The following is a 27,768-nucleotide window of genomic DNA, read 5'->3' as shown; positions in this document are numbered from 1 at the left end:
CTAAAGGAAAGCCTAAAAAATATATTCACAACATTTTAGAATAGTGTAGACAGTTGATCTTTGGCATTACTTTATGAATATTTAATTTTGACAAAAAGTAAATTGCTCGAAATCCTTGTTTAGTCAATGACATCTGTCAGTGGCATTTTGAAGTTTGCAAGATTCTTTTACCATTTCCCATGTCTCCTGTAAACACTGTCTTCTGTCTTCAGTAGCAACATAGCTTAACAACTAAAGGTATCTGATATCTTCCTGGGCACTCTAAGTCTTATTTTTAGGAAAAGACATAATTAAATCATATTAGAGCCAATTTTGAAATTTTTTTGTGTTTGTATTACCTAGGAGCTTGTTTAATATCGAGTTTCAGTCTCCATCTCCAGAAATACGATCTGAACTATGTCTAGAAATGTTTAAATAATTAGCACATGGTAATTCTAATTCCAGGAGTCCTGTGACCACATTTCAGGAACTTTATACAAAAGACTAGGTGATTAATTACAGCATGAAGCATTTCCCCACCCATAAGCATTTTTTTTTTTTTTTACTATGTTATTTTAAGCAAAGGGAATTAGTCATTTATTAGTGGACTCAGTCATTTCCATAGTGGATACGGAAAATGAGAAGAGGGATTTTTCCTGGGAAATCCTTGGATCGCATTATAGTAACAGTTTTATATTGTTTCTACTTACGGTAGCCCCTCTTCTCACATCCCAGACCTCCAGTGGATTCCCTGTGGGTACTATGGTTCTTCCCCTACACATACTTACCTATGACAAAATGTAATTCATAAGTTAGGCACTGCTGGAGATTAACAACATAACTAATAATAAATAGAACAGTTATAAAAATATACTGTAATAAAAGTTATGTGAATTTGGTCTCTCTCTCTCTCAACATTTCTTACTGTGCTCTACTCACCCCTCTGCCTTTGGTGACGATGTGAGTTGACAGAAATGCCAACCCTACACCCAAATCTGTGCACACATCACTTGCCTGGAGTAAATGGCTTTGCCCTCACTTCAGGGGACCCATCGCTGAAATCTTCGCAGGATCTCAGTGCCTTCTGGTGCAACACTTTGTCATCAATTGGAACGTGTTTTCTGCTCCTGTTTTCCACCCACAACTTTAATGCCTTTTCCATCTGTAAGCATTTCTCAGGCACTGTGGCCGGAACTTTTTTTTTCTTTCCTTCTTAAGTCAAGAACTTTCTTCTTTTCACTTAAAGGAAGCAATTTATGACTTTTCTTTGGCATATTCAAATTGTCAGCATCACTACTCTTGTGCTTTGGGGCAATTATTAAGTAAAATAAGGGTTACTTGAACACACGCGTTGTGATGCCGCGACAGTTGGTGTGATGATGGAGGTGGGTGGGTAGTATGTACAGTGTCCAGGGATACTCTGGATGCAGATTATTCACGGCCTGGGTGGGATGGAGTGGGAGGATGCCAAGGTTCCATCGTGCTACTCAGAATGCCCTTCAATTGAAAATGGGAATTATTTCTGGAATTTGCTGTCTATTACGTTTGGACCATGGTTGATAACAGGTTACTGGACCACAGAACATGAAACTGCAGATAAGTGTGGAAGAGGGGACTACAGAACAATGCCAGTGCAAAGTTATTTTAGATACAAATAGTCACTTGACTTACTGGTACATATATGAGACAAAACAATTCACAAGCAAGTTTTCAAAATGACACACTTGTTATAGGCACGGGTTGTGGAGCCAGACTTCCTAGAGCCAAGTCTCAGCTCCTCAAGATACTCAGTGACTTAAGGTATCTGTGCTCTGGTTCACAAATCTATCAAATTCTTATAAAAAAAAAAAAAAAGTAGTGTTTCATAAAGTTATTGTAAAGATGAAGTGAGTTAAACACCCAACACATTCAGAATAGAGCATCGTATATCATATGTGCTTATTAGCTGACTGATACCTACCTTTTTCGTGATTAAGTCAGTTATTACTTAATGCATTTTTTTTCACTAAGATAGCAATGAAAATGTCGATATCTTGTGCCATTGAACGCAATAAAGGTTTACAAAAGAACTCTCCTTTTTAAAAACATTCTAATGGAGATAGTCTTTGATGTTTATTAGAAAATCCATCTATATTATTTTTGCAAATCCCAGGGAATATATAGAAATAGAACAAAAACATACTGTTGGGATATAAACAATGTGAAGTTCCCCACCCCCACGTAGTCTCACACTGTCTTCTAAAAAATGAATCATGCAGTAGATGTTCACAAAATTAGATATCCCATTAAATCCCTGCTATGCTTTAATGGCTTTGAAAGTTTAAAGATGTTGTATGTAATTAGGGAATTATAATGCATTATGGCTTAATTCCATTCAATTATTTTACCTTAAAGCTTTGTCACATTGTATAATTTCCATTGTACGTTTACCTAAATCGATCACCCTTTGACTTGATTAATATAGTGTGTGTGTGTGTGTGTGTGTGTCACTTGACCGTCTGTCTTTAGCAATACCATTCAATCTTGATATTTTATAGTCTTTGGTTACAGATGGCTAAAAAACTGAATAGTCCATGTGGACCGTTTCACTTTTCCGGTCACTGCTCTATCGCTTACCATCCCTGGGGCTCCCCTGCCTCCTCTATTTTGTTTCTGGCGGCCCTGTATACATTGGAGTGTTCCTCTTCTCACCCGCTCATTCCTTTACTGTCATAACAATCCCATTTTGTATTGGAAATTGGTCTTCTCTGAGGCTTAAATATTGTTTTATGTTCTTTATGGTTTCTATATTCTAAATGAAAACTAAGATTTATGATGCCCTGGAGAGACCACTTGGTTTCAGTTCTTCAAAGAAAAATGTTACATTAAAGACAGTGTTGGTAACCCTGCAGTGTGTCAGAACATTTTATGAAATATTAACTATGTTTGAGAGAGAAATAGCAGCATGCTCAGTTATGGAGCTGGAAATTATGATGTGTGGTAATGTAGTAGTATGAATATTCACAACATTTCTTAAATTACTTTTTTTCCCTAAGACACTGTTCAACACTAGACCTTTCCTAGAAATAACTACCTCCCTCACATTTGTTCTTAAAAGTATTCTCTGTATATCACTACAGAGAGTGATAAATAATCTCAAGAGAATACATCTGTTGTCTTGTAGAAGGGCCCTGTCTTTTAGTATAAATTTGAAACATTACTAAATTTCACAGGATGCAATATAAATTCCATTTCCATCCAGAGCAAAAACAACCATTATTTGTAAGGTTTCTCTTCAGTGGATTATTGTTATGTTATTTTTCAAAATTCCAACTAGAATATCTCATGCAAAGCCCACAATAAGTCTTCCAATTTAAGGTCAAGACATAATGTTGTCATTGTTAATCACTGTACGTAATCCAAGCTCCATTTCCCAATTTTGTTATTCCTTTAATACTTAAAGCAGATGAGGTTAGGGTCAAGGAGGCACCACTTTGGACAATACCATTTTGTGAGTTGTTTTTGAGACATTATATTTTCCAAGTCTGTATGATCTCACAACTCCACAAAATTTCTTTTGCAAAGTTCTTTATGACCTTCGTGTCTATAATGCAATTGTTTTCATTTCTCTCTCTCTCTCACTTTATATCAGAATCATTGTGTTTAGTTAATTGGATTCTCCCTCTACAAACTGTTGACTCTTTAACCTCTGTGACATCAGCTTCCTGCTGTTGGTTGCCTATGAAAAGCCGTATCTTTACTTTTTTTGTTGGCAAAGTTTTAATTTTTTTGGAGTTAATCACCATTTCATTTACTAAGAGAAATAACTCTCCACCCTATGGAAACATAGAGAATCTGGGATCGCCTGACATACCGCTGTGGTCTCAAGTCTCATAGCGATTCATATAGGGGCACACCTGTGCCCATTATGGCCTCTGGCACCTGAGAGATGCTGTACTCACTGGCTTCCAGGGAAGGTTTTCTTTGCCAATTCAAATACTTGCATAGAGAGAAACACCCCCTTTCTTTGCTGGATACCATCCTGTCTTCATGCAATGCTTAGAATTACAAACACCAGCTCATGTCCATGGAAAAAGGCAGTATCAGTCATTGTAGATGCCAGAATAGAAAGAATCTACTTCCATTATGGCATTGCTGAGTAACTGAGTTAGCAAACCTTCAAATGCTCCTATAGCTTGTTATCTCATTATTTGATCCACATATAATCCTGGTATATCAATCAAAAGACAAAGCCTGGTACAGTAGGTAGTAGATGCCTCAGCTATAGGTTGTTACATGAATCTTATCACATCAAATTCAAATGCAATTACACAGGTGCAGTGAAAGTGAAAAGAAAAGAAAGAAAAATTATCCACAAAGGAATCAATTGAAATGAGTAACAGAAAAACTCCAGGAAAAACCCAAATAGGAGGAAATAAAAAGAATACTTTTCTAAATTATTCATGGTCTAAGAGGTCTAAAACTAAATGTTATATAAATATGCAGACATGTATGAGAAATTTAAAATTCAACATATCGAAAAGCAGGAGGTGATTAAAGCAGTATTTATAGGGAAATTCATAGCATTACATAATTACATAAGAAATGAAGCAAAGGCTCAAATCAATTATTTATGGGCTCACTTAATTACTTTGGAAAAGAAGAACATACTAACTCTCTAAGCACAAGGAAGAAATAATAAAGACCGCAGCAGGAGTCAATGAAATTGAAGATATGAAAACAATAGAGAAAATGAAATAGAAATCTGGTTCCTCAAAAAAAAATCAATGAAATTGATAAATCTTTAGAAGTCTGGAAAAAACAAAATAGAGAAGACACAAATTACTAATATCAGGAATGAAAGGGGATTATCATTCATATCCTGTAGCTATCAAAAGAATAATAAAGGAGTATTACTGCCATTTGTCTCAGAGAAATGAAAACTGTATTTATAGAAAAGCCTAATACAAATGTGCACAACAGTTTTCATTGTAATAGTTGACACGGGAACCAGTGCAGATGTCATTTAATGGATAAATGGTAAACTGGTACATGCATACAGTGGGATAACTGCTGAGCAGTAAAATGGAACAACATCCATCAACTTGGGTTCATCTGAAACAAAAAAATCCAATTACAAAATTTTAGTTACGGGGAGCAGGGCATGGTGGGAGTGAAGACCAGAAAGATGGGCGTGGTTATCAAAGGGCACCGTGAGGAAGCCTTTTGGTGATGTAGCTGTTCTGTATCTTGACTAGCGGAAGGAAATTCAGTGAGCGAGGACTCTCTCGATCCAAATCTGGAGCTTAATTGGAATCATAATAATATCTACCTTCTTTTCTCTTCATTTACGCCATTCATAGATGGGATTTTATGCCAGTCTAGTTTCTCTCCTGGTAACAAGAGATATGTAACATTAAGATATATCACATTGAGAGACAAAAATGCCCAGAGGAAACAGAGATCACATTTTACACATTCTTGTAGATCTTTTTTTGAATCAAAAAATTTTTCCTGGGAACTACTCATGCCTACCTCTGGCTCGCTCCAAGAAGGAGATGACAAACACAATGCATAGCAAGTTATTGAGCACCAACTTTGTAGATCCTGCCTTTCATATTTCAACCATTTGATTTAGAATCATTTTGTCTCCATTTTAAAGAAGATGCAACTGAGCTTTACGTTTAATTATTTGCTCAGACTATGAAGGCAGGGGCGTGGCAGAGGCAGAATTCCAGCTGGTCTGTCTGGCTCCGGAGCTGGATGCTCTTCTGCATGGTCCCGCCTGCTCTGTGGCTACTCGACAGCAGGGAGGGTCTGACTCGTGTCTGCCAGTATTTCTCGGTACTAACTCTGTTGAACATGGTTTGGCAGTTTTCCTTTATGTACACAGACATTTCCCCACAATTGTCATGCTGTGGCTGCGTGAAGAATTTCTCTGAATTTACAGAGCTTGCAGGACAGTCTTCACACAGGCTCAGTCCTGTGGAAAATACAGAAATATCGTGTAATTAGTAAGTCTGGGAAAGGCGACTTGCTTTTCCAAACATGTAAATACAAATACACATAAAAATGTTTAGACAGTTTGAAAGTGTTGATTTTTTTTTTTTTTCTTTTGCAATGACTATAGTACTCACTGGACACTTTTTATTTATTTTATTTTTAATTAAATTTATTGTGGTGACATTGGTTAATAAGATTATACAGATTTCATTTGTACATTTCTAAGATACGTGATCTGTTTTGTGCCTTGTGTGCCCCCCACCCAAGGTCAGGTCACCTCCCATCACCATGTATTTGGCCCCCATCATTTGCCCCTTCCCACCGCTTCTTGTTTCGTCCTGGTCAGGCCGGGCAGGGAGCTGGAAGGGCGGGGTGGCCAGTTACCCAGCCCTCCTTTGTGCGGTCTAAAGAAAATAACACGCAGACAAAAAAATTACAGTTGGCTTTTCATTAAAGGCTTGAGCTCAGTGGAAAGGTTGGGGGATTTGCCAGGTGGGGAGATGCGTGCGGACGGGAGGGGGGCGATGGGGAAACGCCGACAAGCCGGGCTGGCCGAGCGGGGCATCGTGGGCACCATGGGGATATTCAAAGTCTGCAGCGGTGACAGGTCACCAGGCGGCCTGTTAGCTTCACTCGAGGAGCAGTCGTGAGTGGCTAATAGCAACACAACCCATTTAAAATGTGTTCTGCTTTTCTGCACTTAGAGTGACTGTCATAACACCTAACCTGCAGGGGAAAAAAAAAAGCAGTAAGCAAAGGACACTGATATTTTCATTCGGATGACTCTTATTAGCACGGCTCACGCATTTCCATCAGCCACGCCCTAATTGGGGCCTGCGTACAGTTTCAGTACTAGTCTCACGGTTGAATTGTCTAATGTATGAAACCAGGCAATGACCACTCTTTTTGAAATTGTGTAATAAAATCTCCAATGCACTGTTTTCCCAATGTCATTCTTAATCACGTTTGGGTTCCATTCACTGGGCTGTTTGAGAAAGTGATTCGTCTTCTCACAGAGGTTTCCATTCTGCATTTTAAAAGGTTACACCCTCAACAGCTTTTCCGTAAAATATGTCATTGTCCTTCATATTTAAATGTGTTATTACAAAAGTTAATGCTACTTTTGTATGTAAGGCAGATCAGACTAACAGCCATATGTTTTGAGAACATTTTTAGGAAAGTATAAAAATATAGTAACATATGTCTAAGTTTCCCCTCATATGATATGAACACGTTTATGTTAGTGCAGCTCTGATATCATCAACCATACACTTGCCTTTGTCGGTTATTTTTTATTATCACATAGTTTTATTACATATATCTCTTCTGTGGCAATCATTTTAATTATGGACATTATTTACATCAAATGGATTATCATATATCTGGTCATATATCTAGTCTAGTGAGATAAATTAGTAAGGATGGGATTTTAATTAAATAGGTAAGGCAGGATTTTTAACGAAAGTTCTACCTAAAATGCCACAAATCTGTCACAGCTCTTATCTTTTGAAGTATGTTACTCCCAAATTCAAACTCTACTAAGTCATTTTGCTTTTATCCCCATTTTTTTAAAGGTTAAGTGAGGCTAAATATTTTGCTTTAATAAACACTGCACCATGCTCTTCAGCTGTACCTTTAGGTTTCCCTCGTGAACAGGTGGGAAAAAATACCGCAGCTTGGAGAAACTCGGGCTGTATGTCCCCACACTGCTGGGGTGAGAGCTGTCTTTGCCCTTCCTAATGACATGGTTTACTAAAGGGTTGAGAAAGCAATACCAGCATTTCAAATGTGGCTTCGGCTTCTCATTGGAAGTAAACAGATCCTCTCTTAAGACTGCAGAGCTATTGTGATCATTCAACAAATGACACCTTTGTGACCAGATCGTCTTACCTAACACTTTAAGCGCTGCATTAAGCCTGAATTCAGGTAGCATTTTATTCTGAAGCCCAGTGGTCACTAACAGCTATCTTGTGGTAGATGCTAAAACATAGTAATGAAGTGTATTAGGGACAATCCCAGCACTCATTCCCGGTTTTCCCCACGGTAACATCTAATATCCCAGGTATCTGTCACTGTCAGAGCTGCTGCAGTAGAAGAAACCTTTTATGACACGCACCTTGACAGGTAATGATGCAAAATAGGGTTGCGCGTGGGCTTGGGCACTGGACTGCCTGCTACGTGTTTCTGGGCAGGTTGCTCAACCTCTCTGCTTTGATTTCCTGATTCTAAATGGGAATTATCCTAGGAAGGGTGTGAGCAGCTGTAGGTAGGTTTCAGAATTCCAGGTTCCTTTGTGCCCCTATATCCTGGTTTGTTTTATCCTCTTCGAGTCCGCAGCAGCCGCTGAGCTGTGCTCCCTCCCCAGAAGTCTGGTGACTAAGGGCCCTGGCCAGAGCTCCTGCCTACCGGCAGCACCCAAGGGCAAGCAGAGATGGCCAGGACCTAATGGGTAACAGGGCAGGAGCAGTAAATAAGATCAGAGACGTTGGCCCCTTCAGCTGAACTCAAAACAACCTTAAGGACCTCCCTTGTTCCTATCTGTCCACCATTTCCCTTATCTCTACAAATCCAGTTTACAATTAGGTTCAAGATTTGCCTCATTAAGAGAGAGGTTTTGAACTAGTCCATTATTTGTAGATATAATTATAATGTGTGATTCCTCTTACATGCCTGACAATTCTCATGTACTGTGACGATCATGTGCCACATAATGTTTGGGTCAACACTGGGACACGTGTGATGGTGCTCTGGTAAGATTTTAGTGGAGCTACAAAATTTCCTGCCACCGTTGATCTTGTAGCCGTCCCGACCCAGCAGCACAGGGCATTGCTCCAAGTCGCGGGATGCTGTGTAAACACACCTGCTGCGCTGCCGGTCATGCCGGGGCGTAGCTCATACCGTTATGGACAGTACGTAACAAGTGACAGTGACCATGAATGACGAGGTTACCGGGTTATGTATTTACAAAACTGTACTTTTTACCAGTATTTCCACTTAGAAAGGCGGTTATAAACCATTATCCGGTGCTCCCCGGGCAGCAGTGTGGCGCATCTCATGGTTCCCTCCTCTGTTCTTCCAGCACTTGCTCATGTGCTAGCTTTAACCTCGTGCGGTTTTGTTCCGTCCCGTGCGGTACTGGGTTGTGGCCTGGGGGCGGGCGGCCTCGCTCTGTAGTAGGCTGTACCGTCCAGGCTCCAGTAAAGAGGCTGTGATGTCCACGAGATGAAACTGTCCCAATCGTTAAGCCGTGCATACTGTGGCTTTATTCTTAAAGATAGGTAACTGGATTGTTCAATAGAAACGGCTTCTTTAATAGGATGGTAAATCCTCTGAGGACAAAATCTGTGCATTGTCTCTCTTAGTCCGGACATCGGGGTAGTGTGTTACACAGCATGTGAGAGCCCAGGGTTTGTTAAATGATGCCGCCTGACTTTACCAACAACCATCGGAAAGGAGGAACGACACTTCCATTTCCTTCCACATTTCTTGCTCACAGTCTGTCCAGGACTGTGCATCAGTGTAGAGATTCCCGAAGAGAATTTTTTCCCCTGAATTCTGAAGCTGATGAACACCCGATACGCTTCCACTGCTTCCAGCTCCTCAGGAAATTTTAATTTTTACTGGTATTTTTAGAACAGAAAAGAACTATTCTGAAAAGTTGAACTTCAGCCTATAGTATTTTCCTTGACATCAATGTTTACATGAAAGAAGCCTCTTTGAAAAATTAAGTGTTATTTACCACAGCATTCACCCAAGGAATTTTATAGAAACTTTTTCATTATTACACCAGCAATAGACAGATTTCCCTGGGTTAATATAGGTTGTTGGAAATTCTTTGTTCGTATGCTCAGTTGTCAGTTCGTGCAGCTATGTCTGAAGGCCGATGTGGGGCTGGAGGGAGGCTCCGTACCAACCGGAGCTGTCCCGCAGCTGTTCGAAGCCCTCAGCTGTTCGCACTTTCCAGCGTCTTTCTATTCAGGAAAGAGAGTGAGCGGGTCAGGGTTCGAGAGACAGTGCTTCTATTTCACATTTCATTATGCTGCCTGTTTTTTTTTTTTAGCAGAGTTGTTAAGTGCTAGCTGCCTGACTTCACAGCTGTTGGGAGAACATTTTGTAGGCAGAGTCTGAAGAGCTATAGATTTCTGTTATTTTATCAAGGATCAGCGATCTAATAAGATGTGCACATGAATTTAAATAAGAATTTAAAACACGAGAAATGCAATCATAACATTTCGTTTACCAGCATCCCTGAAATATCAAGAATAAAGGGCAGAAAGCAAAGTTCATTAGTTACTGAATATACTATGAAACCTTGAGCGACCTGCTGTACTTTTGAAATTGCAAAGGAGATATATCCTTATGTTATCTTTATCTGGATGAATTGACCTGCCAATTTATTCAAAATGTGGCACTTACTGAATTCCTAAGATGACATTTCTTCATTAAAATAAGTATATTTTAAAATAAACAGATCTCAAAACTAAGCATAGTTTTATAAAATAAGAATTATTTTTGAAATTTTCAGTTTGTTCAGATTTTACATTTGATCCAAACTTATTTTAACAGCTAAAGGTTTGCCTAATCTCTTTCACCTCCCCTTCTCATTACTGCTCCAAATGTTAAGCATTTTAAGAAATCAGTTTACCAAGTGTTGGAGTTATAAATAAATTAAAAGTTAACAAATTATTAATTTTTGGTAGTGGCCTATGAGACTCAACCCTGAGCAAAGATTTAAATATATTAATTCAATGTCCTGATTTTCTGATTTCTTCTTTATAGTCACTTAGTTTTAGGAAAATGCTTTATGACAAGCACTGTTGGTTTTCTGATTAAAAGCGACTCAGCTTCTCCCTGCTCGCGGGCAGGAGCTCTGGTTTTTTGGGTCATTTGCTGTCTGCAGGTCAGGGTTCTCGGGAAGACCTTCTGCCCTCAGCGGGTGGGTCTGTTCTGATCAAGCTCACATGCCCTTGTGACCCGAACGCAGCCAGTGGGAACCAGGGAGCGTCTGCTGGGGCTGGAGGGCATCTGGGAAAGGACTGGCCATTGACAAGATGGGTACCCTGGAAGGAAATGCAGCCTGCCTGCGACAACTAGAATCTGCCTTAGCTCTTGCAAAGAGAGGGATAGGTCACAGCATGCGCTGCGGGCAGGGGCAGGGAGCTGGAAATGCGCCGAAGTCACGATGGCAGGATGCAGCTGAGGTCTGTTTGCACGGTGGTTACCCAGTAGCGGTCGACACTCTCGCCAACAAGAAGGGCAAGGTCATGTCTGGGATGGTTGAAATGACTACATCAGTGGCCCCTTGACCAGCCATGAGCTGCCGATTTGGTTCTAATATTCGAGGGGATACAGGCTGCGTCCTTCCCCACCCGCCCCTCATCCCCACCCGCCTTTCCCCTCCCCGGCTGCGCCGCCGAGAGCTGAGTGACAGAAGGACTCTGCCGCCAGCGGGCTCAAGGACTGCAGGGCTGCAGGGGAGCGCTCCTGCCCCGCCACTTTGTGGCTCCTCTAGGAACGCTGTGTCATTAGTATTTAAATCACTTCATAAATATTTCACTTTAAACACCGTTGTGCAGGCCTTAATTTGTGTCTAACATAATGGTTTTGTATAGTGAGACAGTTTCATCAGGGCACTTACACTATTAAAGAGAGATTTAATGGAACACTTTATCTTTACTTGGAGTTGACCGTGAAAGAGAAAGCAAGAGGCTGTTTAATTCCTGCAGAAATCACTTCCTCTATTTAGATACTTTGCTTTTTTAAAGAAAAACCAACATATACATGTCTCAAATACATACTTGGGGAAATTGTGGACGCTGCAGCTTAGCTGCAGGAGGAAACCAGAGAAAAGCAGGAAATAAAACCCTCAAAGTCATGAAATAATCTTGTACGGGAAAACCGAGGAAAAGGGTGGAGAAATAATGGAAAAGTTTGGGGCATTTTTAGATTTATTTGATATATTTGTTAACCTCCTTCGTATTGCTCTTCTGTGAGAGCCACTCAAGGGCGCTCAAGGAATGTGAGGGCCCCGGACACGCTCTGCAGGGAAAGCTTTACGACAGTGTCTCCAGCCTTCCCTTACGCATAGCGATGGAAAACATGTTTTTGTTTGTTTTCTTGATTTTTTTGTCTTTTTCTCTGCTAAAGTATGTCTGATGAATGCTCGAGGGCACATTTCTTCCCTGGTCTTCCCACAGTATGTTCTTATTTTAATGGAAAGTCCTCTTGGACTTAAGAGAAGATTAATTATTAAATTGTAAATCATAAAAAAAGATTTTGAGATATGTTTAAATTCCATTTAAATATGGGCAAAGAGATAATTTGGAGGAAATATGATGCCAAATTACAGACAACAAACCTGAAATTTGTAACTTGCAGAAATGTTTTAATAAAATTAAAACCGTTAAGGTTTCGTGTTGGTATTTAGATATTTCCTTTTCTGTTTAACTGAATAGTATACAATTTTGACCTGGAAGCAAACAAAGGGTTACTATAGGGAGCTGAGTTACTGTTTTCAAGGAAAAACACACCGTCTTGTGAAGAAAGTTGCAATATGCAGCAACATTGAAAATTTATATTAATAAACACTCCTCCAGTTTGGTTAGGGCGTCATCCCCATGCACCAAGGTTGTGGGTTCTCTCTCTGGTCAGGGCCCACCCAAGACGCAACCAAGGAATGCATAAATGAGTGCAACAATGAATCAATGTTTCTCTCTCTAAAATAAATATGAAAATAAGACATTTTTAAATGAAGACTTTTTTTTAGCCTGGACTCCTTGTGCCTTAGGCAGTACACTTGCCTCAAAACTCAGTTTGGCCTAATCACTTAGATGTTTTACTAATCAGTCCTAAAGATCTTTCTTAGACATAACCTTCTAATACCCTTTATCTCATTGCTTATTTTCTTTATTTTTTATATATGTCAGAGAGTAGAAATGAGAGGGAGAGAGAGAGAGAAACATCAACGATGAGAGTCATCAATTGGCTGATACAAAACATAGGTCTTTCCAGGATTCAGCATAAAATCCCTGAACACTGAGCAAATTATACAAAAAAAAAAAAAAAAATTGTTATCAGAGAACCCCGTTTCTAGATACAGATTGCTGTTTTATTTCGGGTGGGCTGAGCTGTTATGCAGGAACAAGGAAACCCCAGCGTCAGGGAGTCAGTGGCTGGGTGAGTGAATGTGAGGGCCTGGCCGGTACTGTTCAGCGCTGTAGGCTTTGTAAACCCGGCACTCGGGCTACACTAAAGTTATAAGGCAGGAGATTAAATCAAGCACAAGGGAAAGTGATACAGTCCAGAGATGCTGAAAACAGATGTCTGAGGCTGCTGTTGACATAACACAATAACACTGTTTTATAGCATTTTTTTATTAGTAGAAAGAGTACACTCTACAATAGTAATAGGTATAGTATAGTAGATACATAAACCAGCAACGTCGTTGCTTTCCATCACCAAGTGTTACCTACTGCGCAGAACTGTATGTGCTGTGCTTTTATGTGGCTGGCAGAGCAGCGGGTTGAGTCGCACCAACATCACCACACACGTGAGTGTCTCGCTGTGTTACAGCATTACACTGGCTATGACATCACTAGGTGGTAGGAATTTTCCAGCCTTGTTATTTTCTTATGGGAGCACCGTAGAATATGAGGTCCGTCATTGACACACATCCTATGTGGCACATGACGGGACTTGAATACAACAAAGTTTTATTTCCCACTCCAGCCAGTGCAAATGCTCTTGTTCTTATAGGTATTCTGGATGGTTCTCTCCTGTGTAGTAACTCAGGGACACGGATGCCTTCCAGCTTGTTTCTACTTTTCCTCACAGGTTTAGGGTTTCACCCTGGAGTCTTAAAAGTGGGAGGTCATGTGCATGGGCATTACTGTGGCTTGGCTGGAAATTGGCATACATTAATTCCAATGTCCCAAACTGGTCACACGCTCCCACCAGGATGTAAGTCGGTCTTGCTAATATGTGCCTTCCAGGTGTATTTAACGTTTTTTTCATTAGCTGATTGAAGGAGTGTGAATTAAATAAAACTATATTTTATACTGTTTCATAAACAATTACATAATAAAAGTAAATTATTTCTCCAAAACAGGCTACATAAGATGCTGTACTTTTCTGAAAACATGGAAAGATCTATTTAACAGCATATAGAAAACTATAGCTCTTGACAATACGTTAATTAACAGTAGATAGACTCACTTGGGTTGCATTGATCCCTGCTAATATCTCAGAAGGCAGCCATTCGAATTTAAAATTTTTCTGTTGGGGTTAATAACATGCTGAAAAGTGTTGTCCACTGAATTTAAAGCTGGTAATTTTGGGGGTGAAATTATATTATGTGTAGAACCTCAAAGAGAGGAAATACCCAGTAGGTGCCACGCCTGCGACTGTGACTGCGTGTTATTTTCCATCAGAAACATGTTGGCATTATAATTCTTCCGCCCCAAATGTCAAAACCAAAACCTATAATTATTTCAAAGCAATTTGCCCTTGTAAGATTAGTACCAGGACTTTGCACACAGGGGACAGACACTGAAATAATACTTTATTTTAGGATATGAATCTTAAATACGAATTGTTTTGTAATGTACCGAAAGAGTTCATGCTTCTTGTAATCACCTTTTAAAGCCAGATGTGAAAAAAGTGAAGGAAGAAAAAACATTTTTATTTTATTCTAGAAATTCTTGTCCTGTTCTATCCAACAGTGTTGGTTTTTACCTACCACGTTAAGTACACAGTGGCATGAGGTTTGTTAGGCTAACTTGTATTTCAAAAGTGGGAATCTTTTCTGTTTTAGCTCAATGCCAGTTTTGTGCTGACTGCCTGCTGCTTCCCAACGACGCATCTCGAATTTCGTAGTTTAATTGCCACTTGCGCAGTGGTGTTGCACATAAACACAGCAGCTGCTGCTGCAAGTTGGAAGTGGCTCAGAAAAATCTGTGGCCACTGTTCAGCTTTGACTGAAAAGCCCCAAATTTTAGACCCAGCTGCATCATTCTAACAGCTTGGCTGTATAACACCTTAATAAAAAGAATGCAGCACGTTGGAGGCCTACTTACAACATGTTTGGGACCAGGCTAGAGAAAATGGCAAGGAGCCATGCGGTCTAGAGGTAAAACTTTACAGAAATGAAAATCACCTTTCCCTTGTCGTCTGGCCGCAGAGGTCTCTCTATTCTGCGCGTCTGTATTGTGTGTTGCTAGAGGTGGCCACCAGAGGTAAGAAAGCTAATATGGAACTTGGATACCTTCCTGTTACCAGGAAGATACTGTGTTCTTTTTTGGTTAAACCAATTAACAATGTGAAACCGAAGGGGACATGCAGAGCCACCCTGACAGAAGACCTGTGCCGCAGCAGCGTGCGGATTTTAATGAGCACATGTGGGGGAGGGCCGCTGATGCCACATTTAAATGTAGCCATGACACATCCCTTCTTAGTTTGTTCCTATGTGTCCCTGCAAAAATTCATTTGAAGCAGATAAATTGGAAAGCCATTTTTCCTGTTTCACATGAAATTCAGGAAATATCCATAAAAGAAAGAATCAAGCCCTGGCCAGTGTTGCTCAGTGAGTAGAGTGTCTCCCTGTGAACCAAAGTGTCCTGGGTTCGATTCCCAGTCAAGAACAGGTGCCTGGGTTTCAGGCTCAGTCCCTGGCCCCTGTTGGGATGCATGCGGGAGACAACCAATCAGTGTGTCTTTTTCCCACCTATGTTTCTCTTTCTCCCCTTCCCCTCTACTCTCTAAAAATCAATGGAAAAAATATCCTGGTATGACTATTAACAAAAAGAAAAAAGACAACTATTTGTTTCTCTGCTGTGGTATTTACCACTTCCTTGCGCAGAGTTTTCTGTATTTCAGTATTTAGAAGCCCAGGTACATTCTCTGAAGAGCAAAGCTTCCCGTGGAAATTCAAAGCTAGATGTTAAAGGTCGGCCATGGAATATTATTATCTTGATAATGTTATCTTGTCTTTCTGATGAATGTTAGAATGCCCAGGCTTGTTGAGTAAGATCTTGAGCTCATTTCAGTTAGAAACACAACGTTATTTTCTAATTCTTAGGTGAAGCTGGGCTATCTAACTATAGTAAAACCCTGCCAGTAGTTAGTTCTGTCAATTTTGGCGTTTTGGGTGCCTACGTGAGGGGTGATGGCATGGATGGGCCTAGAGGCTGTTATGCTAAGTGAATTAAGCCAGTCAGAGAAAGACAAATGCCACAGGATTTCACTCATATGTGGAATCTAAAGAACAAAGTAAACCGACACACAAAACTGAAGCAGACTCATAGGTACAGAGAACAGACTGATGATTTGCAGAGGGGAGGGGGTCGGGGGACTGAGTGAAAAAGGCTGCAAAAGTTGAGAAGCACAGACTGGTAGTTAAAAAATAGTCACGGGGTGTAGAATACAGCACAAGGAATGCGGCCAGTACTAGTGTCATGGATGCGCGTGCTGCCCGGTGGGCACTGGAAACGTCAGGGCGAGCATTTGTGGAGCGTGCGGATCCCCTGACCACTACGCTGTGCACCTGACGCTAACACGCATAACATTGAATGTAAGCTGTCACTTAAAAAGCATTTAATGAAAAGGTTACATAGCTAATACAAAGATTTTATAAATTTGAATGCAATGGAAGCATATTTAATTTAATTGACAAATAATTGTGGTATATATATTTTTAAAGTAGATCAAATTGAGTATTATACCTATTTTGGGGGAGTAAGAATTGCCAGTATTTAAATTGTAGTTATCAGTAGATTGTAGAATTATATGGATTATTAGTTTGTTTTTTTTCCCTTTATCTTTTTCTCATTTTTATAGTTAAATCATTTAAATTTCATAAATGATTTTCCCCCAATTTTTGACCATCCCAAGATAGCAATGTTAATAGCTTCTATATGTTAAGATATATATTTTGAATATCTAATATTGGCTTTTACTTTAATACCATTGGCTCAGAAACTGTTCCCCTTATGATTCAATATTCTGAGATAATTTCAATTATTTGTACTATCGTGACATATGGCTGAATTAATCATATTTCTCAACTATGCAACATTATCGTTGCTGGTCTGTTCTTTATTATTTAACATCTTTATTTGATAGAATGTTTTCTGTGCATGTAAACATGTCTGGATGTCATACTAAAGATCAGGGATTATCTCTAAGTATGAAATGGAGACTAGGCATTTGATGACAACAGGAATCTTCACTGTAGCTGCTTTCTCCAGTCGAAATAGTACTGTTTTTGTTATTTTAAAATGTATTTCCTTTATCACCTAGCAAAGGATAAGGACCATAGACCTTTCTTAATAAATTCTTTTTGAAAGAATGGGTCCCAAAATGTTATGCTCCATTACTCATCCAACACTAAATTGAAGGAAGGAGCTAGGATGAAGTTGTTAATTCAAAAATGTGAGATTCAGTGTTTTCTGGGGTTATAACACAATTGCTAAAAATTTATTCTGTGTTTCACGCTCATTGTATATTAACCCAAACCTTAATTTCTACAGAGTATACTATAGTGATCTTTTTGCACATAACGCTGTTTTACATTGAAAAGAGCAACAGTCTACGAAAGCGTATGTCCCAGTGGAGCATCTCCAGGAGTTTACCTTTGTGAATTTGGGATTGAAGAGTAACATAATGCAAAGTTATATTTTATTTTAATAATAAAAAATCAAATGAAGCAAATGTGACTGCAGAGCCACCTTGCCTATCTTTTCTCTTTCAGTAATGTCAGCAAATAATAGTGGTATTTTTTATGTAACCTTTGTGTATACTTGCAGGCAATATTAAGACAATTCTCCAACACGTTTAAGAGGTGTACCCTGGGGGGGGGAAAGTTAGTAATTTTTTTAATGATTTAGCAGGTGGAAAAACCACAGCAGATTTGGGAAAAGAAAACAGTGATAGTGGCCTACAGATGTTATTTCAAGGACACTATTAGGATGGTTATTTCAAAGGGTATCATTCTGTTAAGAGCTGAACTCTGAGTTCTTCTACTTTCCTAAGATCACTTTGAAATGGAAATAAGAACCTTTAATGTCTTGCCCAAACAGCAAAGTGTGCAAAAATCAGAGCTATTCTTGGCAGTAGATAGGAGGCATTGCAAATAAAGCTGGGATGAGCAAGTATAACTTTGATAGTCCCAATAGAATATTGAGAAGATAGAATGGCCGAGGATTTCAAGTAGAGCTATCGAGGTGGTTAGAGATGCCTCCTTTATATGCTATCTTCTAATAGTGGCTACATAAATATTTATTCCGGGAGTAGGGATATTGTTGCAAACCAGGATCAAAATTGATATGTATGCTTTTATTTAGCTCTAGACGTATCCCTAAAGATTTCCTACTTGGTATTGTTTTCTCTGTTAACTGAACTACACATTATTTTAAATTCGCACAGCCTTGGTTTTATTATGTATTACACCTATCTCCGTAGGAGAAAAGTACGATGAAAACTGTTGAAGGCGGTGCTCAGATTTTATGTTAACTGTAAGTGCCAGAAATAAAGGAAGCGCTGTATTTCAAGGTGCGCTCAGGAGAATTGCACGGGTATGGCAAATGGAGTTATGGTACTGAATGTTTCATCCTGAACTTTCTCTACACGAACACTGAACTCCAGAAAAGCTTCATCGACGTTTCCTCCCCAGAAAGCTTGTATCGGGCACGTCCTACAATAGGGACGCTGCTCCCTTCTTTCTGTTGTCCAGGGCAAGTGCTCTTAGAAGAGTGCGGCCTCCGCTGTGTGCCGGCCAGGGAACTGGGAGCCAGCGGGCCAGCAGGCGCTTCTGCTGAACAGAGGCATTGATTTGCTGCTTCTCCGAAACACACGACTCCGGTTACTCGGTCAAGACGCTGCTTCCAGGCCACGTGGGTGCACGCCGGGGGCGAGGACAGGCCACACTGCTGGTGCATACGCCTTTATTCAGGCCTTAGCTTCAGAAGGCAGATAATCTAGTCTTCACTTAGATTACAAATAGAAAACACAAAGCATGTAGATCAGTAAGTAACGTAAATTTATAAAAATAAATTGTTTAGCCCACATTAACCTTCTATGTGTAGGCTTACCTCTCCAACATACAAGCACATATTTATTAAGAGGCCATTCTAAAATGTAAAGGGTCTTTTAAAAATCCTACTGAGAGTACACTAAGTGGCTTTTGAACATCTGCTATGTAACAACACCTTTAAGATAGTTAACTTTTAACTTTAAATTTATGTGAATGTATTACCATCTTAATTTACCATGAAATTAAGATGATTTTATAAACCAAAGTTTAAGTCACTTGTCAGGATTCTATTAGATTTTTTTAAATTACTTTTTTCTATTTTTCAGAAATATGAGCTTGAGCATGTATAGGTAAATACCCATAATAAACTTGTTTACTTAAGTTTTAGAAAAAAAATATTACGTCTACTATTACATAACTATAATTCAGTGTTTTATTGTTTCTAATCATTGTGGCAATTCTAATTGGATTTTAGGGCACACAATCGAAAGATATATTAAAAATTTCAGCGAGTTTATGTATTCTGATCTGGAAAACATTTTCAAATAATTATTTAAAAAATATTTTTAATGTAGGTAATTTGTCAATTTTCTAAATTCTACCAATTATCAGGTAGAAGTCCTAAGAATGTAAGTGAACGATGTTGGACTGACTGCCAATGTTGAAACTTACTTGAGGGAATGTAAAGGAAATGTTCCAGAAAAGATCACAGGTGAGGGTATCAACAGATGCATTGCAATTGCTGCTAGTTTGGGTTCTCTTAATAACACAGGCAACCTTTTTCCCTAACTTGACCTATTATTGTGACAGATAGCCTTCTTTGCCATGATCTTGCCAACCTCGACCTAGGTCTACTCTGCGATCTAAATTTAGAAATGACAGTCTTTCCTCTAGATGGCAAAGCTCTGTTAGTCTGAAATTTCATCAGCAGTTTGGAGGAGCGACACTGTCGCATTGAAGCACCGTAACTGCTGAGGAAGACGTGGTGGAATCACCAGGTGGTTCCATTCGTGTGCCAGGAACTCCCCCAGTTACAGATGTGCACTCACAGGTAAGGAAGACCTGACACCGGTGAATGACTGCAGGTGGACCGTGGGGGTCAGGAGGATGTGACGGGTCTGCAGGTGGGCAAAAGCGGTTGACAGTGGTTCCTGTGGAAAACAGCACAATGTTAAGACATGATGATACAAGAATAGACTCTGTTTCATGTACTCACAGCCAGAAACCTACTTTGCCCGTGCCTATATTTATATTTACACTCAATATTCATTACCAATTTAGTACAATTGGTAGTCAAAAATAGAAACTAATTTTCTTAAAATTAGGAAAACATGGAATTCTGCACTCTGCCTTACAGTTATACATGTAGTTATTTATTTTTGCACATGACCAGGCAAATCATTATTTCTAAGCCTTCAAATCCATAGCGACTCTGCACATTTATCTGGACTGTGATTCCTATCAAGTTGTACATTAAGTATTTAGGGAACTGGATTAGATCTTTCTGCCTATTTCGAACAGAGTGTGGTGAGTTATTGCTACAAGAAAAACTTTGAGAACCTAGAAAATATAGTCTTCTCCCAAGTGTCAGACTTTTGAGAAACTTTTTACTGTGTGTTCTGCGGAAGTGACGATTTATCTCAATTGTCATTTTCTATTCATAAGGAGAAAGGCAGTTTGATTAACATTCATGTGGCTGAATGGCTCCTAGAACAGATTGAGTCACATTTTCTGTAGACAGTTTAGTAAATTATTTTGTACCATGAGGTCAATAGGACCATAGTTTCTTGGGAATATGAGCTTGACAGAGTAAAAGCAACTGCTCATTTTCATTAAAAATTCAAGGAACTATGGATATACTTAGAAAATACTGAAATACTCCATTCATTCCCCTCCAATGTAACTCAGGTGCTCTTCTGTGACAGCTTTTCTCAAACTTTAATGCGAAGACAGTTCACCTGGGTATCTTATTAAAATGCAGGTCTGATTCAGTAGAACTAGGTGGGAGCCCAAGACTGCATTTCTAGCAAATTCCCAGCTACTGCTTATGCTGTTCTTTCTCTGAAACACATTTTGGTAGCTTCTAGGTAATGCCAATGCTTCTGGTTTTTGAACACAAAATTATGGGGCATTCATGGGGAAAAGGTAGCATTCAACACCCTTCCTTATTACACTTGTTCATAATCTTGATTATAGGAGGGTGGTTTTAACCTTTTATTTCTATTTTTATAAAGGCTTATTGTTAATATCCCATTTGATTTATAAAACATCAACTAGATTAGATCCTGTTTAAGAGTTTAAATATTGTGGCCAATGTTTCTCTATTAGCTGTCTCAGTCATTTAGTTCTGGTTTGACACACAGCGGGTCCTAGTGAAGGAGTCACTAGGAGTCACTTGCTGAATTTTATGCAAATAAGAAAAGGAAAGAGAAATAATAAAACAAAATGCTTTCTGTGCTGTAATCTTACACACAGTCTTACTTTGTTAAGGGCCCTTGTTCGAACAGATTTGAACGATTTTGATCTAGTTTAGCACTCAAATATATAAAGCATCTGTGTTGGGAATGATAACAGGAAGCATGGTGAGACCGTGTGTTGTGTGTAGACACCTGCATGTGTGTGTAAAGCGTGGATGAGAGCACATGGACAGGCAGATACAGAGAAGAAAGGAAAGAGAGGAACCATCAGAACAAAATGCATTTGTGAATTCTTCACTTAAGCAGCTGATGTTGGGAATTAACATTGCCCTGTCCTGTCCTCCAGGATCACAAACCATTGAACATTTGCTACCTGCATTTGCAGGTAAAGAGAGTCACCTGATTCGTAGCGCCCTCCTTGCCTCTGTCCTGCATGACATTGTGCCTCCATGTAATTGTGGAATTTTATTATTTCCCTGAAAGTCAAGGAGGGCCAGAGATATCCTTGTTAGATTCCACCCAACTCAAAACTTTAGAGTCTATCATAGTTTTGTGTGTGTGTGCATGTAAAAAAAAAAAAAAAAAAAAAGATTTCCATCAATATTTCTCTTTAGATACAAGGAAATTTTTTAAATTATTATATTCTTAGTATAATTCTCTTAGTTCTTTAACTATCAGACCCCAGATACCCAATGGCACAAAGCAAGACATACTCCTACACATTTTATTAATCCTACAGAAGTATGTATTACTTGATTCATGCCTATAGTTTATTATTTCACTTGCCAAGAAATTAACATCAGAGACCAACCCTCCAGACTAGCTTCACTTTCAATACGTGGGATGATGGGTTGAAAGACATTTGGGCTGGTTGCACCTCCAGAATGAACAAACCTGGGGCAGTGTTCCTTGGGTTGGTTCCCAGACCATCTCCATCTCGCGGACAACCTACAGTATTTTCTATACCTTTCCCACATTAGTCATTCATAGAAAATTATTCTTTGTAATATTGAGATTTTTCCCATGAACGATTCTTTGATACAAACATGTTCTCCATTATAATCCTTTTTTTACTGAAAAGCTTTAACACCTTTATTGAGGAATCCTTGACAAACAAAAAACTGCACGTACTTAAACTATACGACTTGGTATGTCCTGACATATGCCAGCACCAGTGAGACCATCAACCCAACCCAGATAATGAACATACCCACATTCCCCAAAATTTCAAGTACCTTTATAATCTCTCCCTCCTGCTCCTCATGGTTTCCTCTCCCTGGCCCCTGGCAACAACTCATTACCTTTCTGTCCTTCTAGATTAGTTTGTATTTTCTAAAATTTTATGTAGAGGAAATTGTATGATATGTATTCTTTTTTTAGTCTAACTTCACTCAGTGTAATTTTGTTTTTAAGTTTATTTTTAAGATCCAGTTTTGTAGCTCTCTTATTCAGAATCAATAGAATGAACGATAAGGTCTTCTTGCCCTCGTAACACCCTCCTCTCCTGGGTTTCACACTGATCTTGCAGGAAAGGAAGGATTAATAGCATTCTTGCTCCTGGAAATTTTCTTTTTTCCTATCAGCACACCCTAGTATTCAGTTTCAGCAAAATAATTTCAAGGCTAATCCCACCATGCTTTTTTGCAGATTTATATCAATTACCACAAATAAGACCAAAATCTCCACACTTTCTCTCAAATCTCAGCTCCCATGCCCTTACAGATGCCATCTGCAACCATAGCACTAACACAAACCCATGCTCCCTCTCCCTATATATGTGGAAACCTTTCCACTGAACTTTCTACAACTCACATCTCATCACGAGTAAATCAATTATTATTATTGTTATTCCTTCTATATTTTTTTGAAAACCTAAAACTGACCCTTCTCTAAGGCTGTTGCTCCTGAACCTACAGTTATCTCAAGTTGTGACAGTTTCTCTCCAGTTCTCTGCACATCACTGGGAATGGGAATGAACTGGTGTGGTCTTTTCATCACAGCTTATGCAGAACTTTCTCTCTCTCCCTCTTTAAATCTTCCAGATTTCAAGCTCCTGTCACCAGGTGATGCCACCCACTTTAACTCTTCAGGTCAGGAATCCTTAGATCCTGGTGCCATGTTCCAAAGTTCCTTAACTGTAGTAGCTCTGGGTTATTATCACTTTCTTTTACACTAGTTCTGTCTTGAAAGTTCTGGATTTCTGAGATTAAAAAAATATATATGTCATTAAAGAAGGGGGGGTTCTATTTAGAAAATTTAAAGCTCTCCAACATGCCCCCCCCAAAATTAATGAAAACAGAAGGAATAGATAAATAGATAAATAGACAATGATAGATGATAGGTGATATATATATATATATATATATATATATATATATATAGAGAGAGAGAGAGAGAGAGAGAGAGAGATGATAGAGATAGATGATAGATTGATGATAGATAGATAGATAGATAGATAGATGCACAGAAATATTGGTTCTCACTTTTGTAGCAATCAAGGGCATGCAAAAAGCCACAAAGACTACATTCCCAGGAAATGAACAAGTTTTTTTTCTCATAAAGGTGGGCAAAAACTAATATGTTTGGTAATATCAAGTGATGCTGAGAAGGTCAAACAAAGAGAACTTTAGGAACCCTGCTGAGGGCATTGTATTTCAAAAGTATTTGCATTTTGTATTTTCTAATAAAGGTAAACATAATTGTAGGCTATGATCCATAGATTGTTTTCTTAGTATTTCACCTGAAGAAATGTGTATCTATGTTGTTTATAATTGCAATAACCAAGAAATAAGTAAATGTTCACCAGTATATAATTGTGGCATATTTAGACAGTAGAATCTTAGATATCAATGAAAATTTATGCTTTTTCTGCATGCAAGAACATAAGTATGCTTTAAAAATTAAGTGCAATAAGTCAGACACAGAATTATTTCCTGATGCCTTCATTTATACAGTAATGTTCAAACAGGGAAATTGAAACTATGTTTAAAGTATGGGTTTATAGATCATAAAACTATAAAGGAAAATGTCAAAGCAATTTTTGCAAATTTCACACTAATGGTTGTCTGTAAGAGCTAGCAATGGCATGTCGATTGTCAAGGAGTATAGGAGGACCTTTAAATTACTGGGTATTTCCATATCTTTATACCAAGTGGTTTGAAGTTACACAGATTTTTAATTTAAAATATTTTATATGAATTGGTATATATGTTACTAAAGATGTGGTTTATTTCAAAATATAAAATTTCTTTGAATTATGCATTAGTTTTCTATTGCAGCTGTAACAAATTATAAAGTTACAATATAAATTTATTATCTACCCATTATCTATAGTTCTGAATATAAGAAGTCTGAAATCAGTTTCACTGGCCTAAATTCAAGCTATTTGCAGGGTTCTGTGCCTCTGGAGGTTCTAGGAGAATCCATTATCTTGCCTTGATCAGCTTACAGAGCTTCTTGAATTCCTTATCTGACCCTCCTGTCTCCCTTTTATTAGGGCCCCTATGATTACCTTAGGCCCACCGGGTAATACCAGATAATAGCTCATCTCAGTCACCTTAATTTAATCACATCTGCAAAGTTCCTTTGCCAGGTAAAATGACATAATCCTATATTCTAGGAAATAGGGTGTGAATATCGTTGAGGGGCTATTATTCAATTGGCAACATCTCAAAATTTCCTTTTATTTACTGATCCTCTTCTGTTTTCTCTGGTACAAATCCTATCAAAAAAGGCTAGGATAAAGTTTTCCAAATCTTCTTTTCCATTTAAACCACTTTACTTATGCTTTTCTTTCTAATCTGTACAAACAACCCTTGTTAACCATTTTGTCACCCAATCCAGTGTTTTTTCCTTCTACATTATAATCTTTAGTTGAACAAGTTAAATCTTCTGTATTTCTTGAAACATTGTTTTTGTTTGCATATTTCTAGTACAATGTATTCCTGCTTGTAACTGAAACCAAGGTTCAGCTGCCTGCTGCCTGCTGCCAGGAAAGCCAAACTCATGAGACAGATGCTGGTGAAAAGGGAAAGAGGTTTATTCAAGTGCCAGCATCTCAGGAAGATGGGGGACTCTTGTCCAAAGCCCATCTCCTCGTCTCAGTGCTGACAGAGGTTTTTATTTATTTATTTTTATTTTTATTATTTTTTTAAAGGTTTTTTTGTGTTTTTTTTTTAATATACCTTTATTGATTTCAGAGAGAGGAAAGGAGAGGGAGAGAGAGAGATAGAAACATCAATGATGAGAGAGTCATTGATCGGCTGCAGCCCGCAACCCGGGCATGTGCCCTGACCCAGAATCGAACCCGGATTGCCTGGATCCTAGGTCAGTGCTCAACCCCTGAGCCACGCATGGCTGGGCTGGCAAGAGGTTTTTATAAGGATGGAGAGGGAAAGCAGAACAAAAAAAATCAAAGAGAGGGTGTTGAAAAGTTCCTTACATGCAGCCATCACAGTCCATTTTGATAAGGATCTGGAAACTAGTCAAGTGATGGTTTCATGTGTATCATCCTAGTTCTGCGCCATCCTGGTTCTGTGTCATCCTGGTTCTGCATCATCCTGGTCTTTGTCACCCTGCTTCTACGTCATCCTGGTTCTACATTTGAAGGTCAGCATCTCCTGGAAGTGGGATGACTGAAGGTTGGAGTTTGTATCTTTTGAAGTTAGCTCCTAGGACACTTCTGCAAACATGCTGGTTATCTGTAAGCTGCATATCAGTCAGAGTCAGCATTTACAGAAATACTGTCAGAAGAATGATGGGGTAGCTTACAATTCCCACTGTTACATGCTTATCTCCATGTACATGGCTCATTCTTCTCAGTCTCCTCTGGTGATTCCTGTTCTGTGTGTTGTTGAGGCCTGGAGTTAAATCCCCAGTGGCTCCTCAGTTCTCTTTACATATGGCCCCTAGATGATCACTTCCAGGCTCAGTTCTAGCCTAATGATTCCAAAATGTTTATCTCCCTCCAAAACTTCTCCTCTAAACCTAGCTGATTAATACTAAACTTAGTACTAGACCTTTTTCTACAAGACAAAGAAGTATTTCAAACTTAACATGTTCAAAACAGAACTCTCGATTTTGCCCACCTTCCGCCAACTTGTTCTTAGCCACTCCTTAAATGACAAAACTGCTCTTCAGCATTTCAACCCAAGCACCTCTTAATTACCCAAGGACTCCTCCCCTTCTCTCACTTCCTTTAATATATATCTAGGAAAAGGTTTAGGTGTATCTTTAATTGCACTAATTTTCCTGTTTGTTTGTTTGCTTATTTTGTTTTTAAACAACTCTACAATTTGTTTGCTCTGGGCCCTGAAGATTATGTAGTTGGCCTTTATGGTGTAAATTCTGAAAAAAGATTTAATGTTATGTGCGCCTTGATATCTGGGGCAACCTGGAGGGCCTCAATTGTTTTATCCACAATTTCCCTTTCCAATTCTGCTGTGGTCGATAAGGGCCCCTTGCCAAACAACCCTCCAAATGAGGGGTACCAGGCACCATTCCTTTTTAACCCTGAGTAGCAGGTTTCATGGCCCTGCCAGTCTGTGGAATTATTCAAACAAGCTAATCACATCTTCCTGCAGGAATGAGGAGGGAGCACCCTGTTAGCCTTCCTTCCACAGCCCCCATTCACTCTGTTCCCGAGTCCAGTCCCTACGTAACCATGTGGGGCATATGGTGTCCTTCCCTCCCAGGCTGTGTGTGTGAGACTCTAAAACTGTTGTTGATCTCGTATCTCTACTGTGGACCATCATGTGTTTATTTGTGCTTATGTCCTTCGTCAGGAGGCCTATCCCTCACCCATGGGTTGAAGGAGGGACAAGTACAGCAGCCTGCTTTGGGTTTGTAACAGAAATCACCTTTCAGCTCAGCTTCCAGTTACCGATTGTGTTAGTTATCTATCTATTGCTAACAAATTTGCCCCAAATCTAGTGGTTTGAAACAAAAAAATCATTTGCTGACTCCCAGTTTCTCTTAATCAAGAACCTGGTTGTGAATGAGCTGTGTGCCTGGAATTTTTCAGAAGTTTGTAATCAAGCTACCGTTCAGGGCTGTGGACTCATCTGAAGGCTAGATTTGGGTATAACCCACTTCCAAATCCTCCCACATGGTCAGTGGCTGGTTTCAGTCCCTTGCCTCATGTCTCCCGATGTCTTTCCACAGGGCTGTCTCTCTTGATGGCAGCTGGGTTCTCCTAGGGTGAGAGATCTGAGAAAACAACAGAGGGAGGTGAAAATTTCCAAGTTTGAAGCCATAGTTCTTTAAAATCTACCCTCATAAGTGACTTCTTTCATTTATAAAGTACATTTGTTAGAGGCAAATTGTCAGATCTAGTTCACATTTAAATGGTGAGAACTATGCAAG

Source organism: Miniopterus schreibersii (assembly GCF_964146895.1).
Source record: "Miniopterus schreibersii genome assembly, chromosome: 2".
NCBI classification, from domain to species: Eukaryota; Metazoa; Chordata; class Mammalia; order Chiroptera; family Miniopteridae; genus Miniopterus; species Miniopterus schreibersii.
The sequence above is the reverse complement of the archived record's forward strand: the minus strand, read 5'-3'. Positions refer to the sequence as shown.